The sequence below is a fragment of the Odocoileus virginianus genome, chromosome 22 (genome assembly GCF_023699985.2).
Source record: "Odocoileus virginianus isolate 20LAN1187 ecotype Illinois chromosome 22, Ovbor_1.2, whole genome shotgun sequence".
NCBI classification, from domain to species: domain Eukaryota; kingdom Metazoa; phylum Chordata; class Mammalia; order Artiodactyla; family Cervidae; genus Odocoileus; species Odocoileus virginianus.
In genome coordinates this window covers 38,774,667-38,778,334 of record NC_069695.1, presented here as the reverse complement: position 1 = coordinate 38,778,334, position 3,668 = coordinate 38,774,667, and positions in this window count along the sequence as shown.

Sequence of the window (3,668 nt, the reverse complement as noted above, 5' to 3'; positions counted from 1 at the left end):
AACCCACTCCAGCGTTCTTGTCCGGATAATCCTAATGACAGAGGAGATTGGCAGGCTACAGTCCATGGGGTCACAAAGAGTCAGGCATGATTGAATGACTGAGCATGCACACACATGTTGTGGGTATAAGCATTTACAAATGTTATGTCATCTTACCAGATGGATCTTTTTATTATACAATGCCCTTCTTTGTCTCTTACTACAATCTTTGTTATCAAGTATATTTTGTCTAAGTATAGTTACCCAACTTTCTTTTGGTTTCCTTTTGCATGTAATAACTTTCTCTACTACCACACCTTCAGTTTGTATATTTTTTATGTCTGAAGTGTGTCTCCCATAAGCCACATATAGATGGATCTTAATTTTTCTTTCATCCACTACTTTTACTGCATATTTACCATGAGATTTATACTTTCTTATGTTTTCCTGTTATTAATTAGTGCCATGTTTCTTTAGCTTTTGCTTGTCTGGAAAAATTTTCATCTATCAGACTCTCAGGTAAAAGCTTTTAAGAATGCAAATATATACAGTCCTGTGGGACTGCAAGTAAAAGCCCCACTGACCCCCATAGTCAGAGGATCTGGAAGTGTCCTTTGGGCAGCAGTCACAAAAGTCATTGACTACAGGTAAGTATAAGCTTCTTGATGAATGATCCTGGTTAGATGTAGAGAGGCAGAGAGAGAGTGCAAAGAATGCCTCCCTGGCCTGTGTTCCCCAAGGACACCTCTGTGGCCTCTAGATGGGTACCAAACCTGATGCCTGCCCCAAAGGCCAAAATTCCAAGACTAACATGTTAGCCTTTTTTCACAGAAAGACTGGACATGTGCTTGAATCTTCTGTGCAATGCCCTGAGGCTGGTGATCTGCCAAGAATTGTGTTTCCATTTATTACAGTCCTGTAGACAAGCCTCCTGGCTACCAGAGCTAGGCAATCAAGGGGTATCCTCTGGGTGGCAACAATAAAAACTATGGTAGCAAACATAAAAACTAGGGCAACAGACACACATGGGAGCTTCCCTCCAAGATAAACTGGTGTTCTCAGTCACAGTGAAAACAGAATGCAAATACAGGGCCTACCCTCCCAGTCTTAGAAAAGGTTTACAGTCAGCCCTTAGATGTGTATTTAATCAGAAACTAGCCCCTCAGGCTGCAGCTGTAATTATAAACTACTAGACCTCTTTCACAGAAAGATTGAGCTTCTAGGTCTGTTGCCTTTTGCTGTACCTTCAGGGTGATAGTTGTTTAAAAATTCTTTATCCATTGGTTATAGTCCTATGGACCCCTTGAGCATAAGCCCCTCTAGCCACCAAAGTCAGGTGGTATAGAGGTGTCCCCTGGAAGCAGGCATGGCCATGTGGGCAACAAAGAAGTTTATAAGCTTCTTTCTGGAAGATGCTGGCAAGCTGGAAAGAGGCAGTGGGAGAATGCAAAGATTGCATTCACTGTCCGCCATTCCCTGAGAGTATCTCTGCAGACCCCTATTATTACATGCCCATCCTCAGGCTGTTTTTGGACACAGAAAGATTGGGTTTGTTTCAGTTTGCTATCTGTGAACTGCTCTGAGAGTAGCAGTCTGCCAAGAACTGAATCTGATTGCTCCAGTTCCATAGAAGACCAGAACACAAGTCTTCCTGGCTTCTGGAGGCAAGTGATTTAGGGGTGCTCCTTTTATGGTAGCCATGAAAAGAAAGTCAGTTCAGTTCACTTCAGTTGCTCAGTCATGTCCAACTCTTTGTGATCCCATGGACTGCACGCCAGGGTTCCCTGTCCTTCACCAACTCCTGGAACTTGTTCAAAATCATGTCCATTCAGTTGGTGATGCCATCCAACCATTTCATCCTGTCGTCCCTTTCTCCTCCCACCTTCAATCTTTCCCACCATCAGGGTCTTTTCCAATGAGTCACTTCAGGTGGCCAAAGTATTGGAGCTTCAGTTTCAACATCAGTCCTTCCAATGAATATTCAGGACTCATTTCCTTTAGGATGGACTGGTTGGATCTCCTTGAAGCCCAAGGGACTCTCAAGAGTCTTCTCCAACACCACAGTTCAAAAGCATCAATTCTTCAGCACTCAGCTTTCTTTATGGTCCAACTCATACATGGATGGTCTCACATCCATACATGACTACTGGAAAAGCCATAGCTTTGACTAGATGGACATTTGTTGGCAAAACAATGTCTCTGCTTTTTAATATGCTGTCTAACTTGGTCATAGCTTTCCTTCCAAGTAGCAAGCATTTTTTTTTTTTTTAATTTCATGGCTGTAGTCACCAACTTCTGTGATTTTGCTGCTGCTGCTTCTGTTAAGTCGCTCCAGTCATGTCCAACCCTGTGAGACTCCATAGACAGCCCACCAGGCCCCTCTGTCCCTGGGATTCTCCAAGCAAGAATACTGGAGTAGGTTGCCATTTCCTTCTCCAATGCATGAGAGTGAAAAGTGAAAGTGAAGTCGTTCAGTCGTGTCCGACTTTTCCAGACCCCATGTACTGTAGCCTACCAGGCTCCTCCATCCATGGGACTTTCCAGGCAAGAGTACTGCAACAGATTGCCATTTCCTTCTCCAGTAAGACTTTGCAGGTTATCCATTTTAAACAAAGCAGAGTGTAGATGTCTATACCAAACTCCTTAACAATCCCTTCCCTTCATCCTTCCCTTTCATCCTTCCCATCTGGTAACCATGAATTTCTTCTCTAGGTCTGTGAATAATCTGTTTCTGTTTTGTGAATAAGTTAATTTGTATCATTTCTTTTTAGGTTTCCCAGATGTCACATGTCTTTCCCTAATCTTAAGAGCTAGGTTCTTCACTGCCAGCTAGTGCTCCAACACCTAAGGGAGTTGTACTCACTTGGTACCAATCTCTTTCCTGCACTGGCCTCACGTGCCTGCCATCTTTGTGTCCCCAATACACTGAACTATGACCTGGATGCTCATAAATATTTGTTACACAGACAAATTACAAAGAAGCAATCATTGCTCCAGTAGGTGCCATGTGCAGAAAGGAAGGAGCAGGAGAAGGAAGAGAGGGAGGTCAGAAGAAGGGAACTCAGATTCTAAGGGCAGAGGGGGAGGGTAAGAGGGCCCCCCAAAAGAAAGTCTCTCACTGTTTCCATGGTTTCCCCATCTATTTGCCATGAAGTGATGGGACCAGATGCCATGATCTTTGCTTTATAATTGTTGAGTTTTGAGAAAAGCAGGTCACTGTACATTTAAAAAAATGGGCACCAGATGTATGTAGATGCTTCCCTCCAGTAAATGCTCTATAATGAGGCAAGAAGTAGTACATATATGTGCTAAGCAAGTGTTCAGTCACGCAGGTTTATCTGACTCTTTGTGACCCTATGGATGGATGGTAGCCTGCCAGATTCCTCTGTCCATGGGATTTTCCCAGCAAGAATACTGGAGTGGTTTCCCATTTCCTTTTCCAGGAATACATACAGGTAGCCGTGAAAAAGAAAAATAGAGAGAGAGATAGAGAAAAGGAGCAAGGAAAGTAAAGAGAAAAAGAAAGAAAATAAACTAAGAGAAAGGGAAAGAGGAGGAAAAAAACTCATGATATTAGCTGGCTTTAGCAAGGCAGAGGGAGAGAAGTAAGGTGGCGCCTTTCAGCTTCTGTCCACAGAGAACACCTCAGTAGACCACTACTCCTCACGCTAATGCTTTAAGATTAGGAA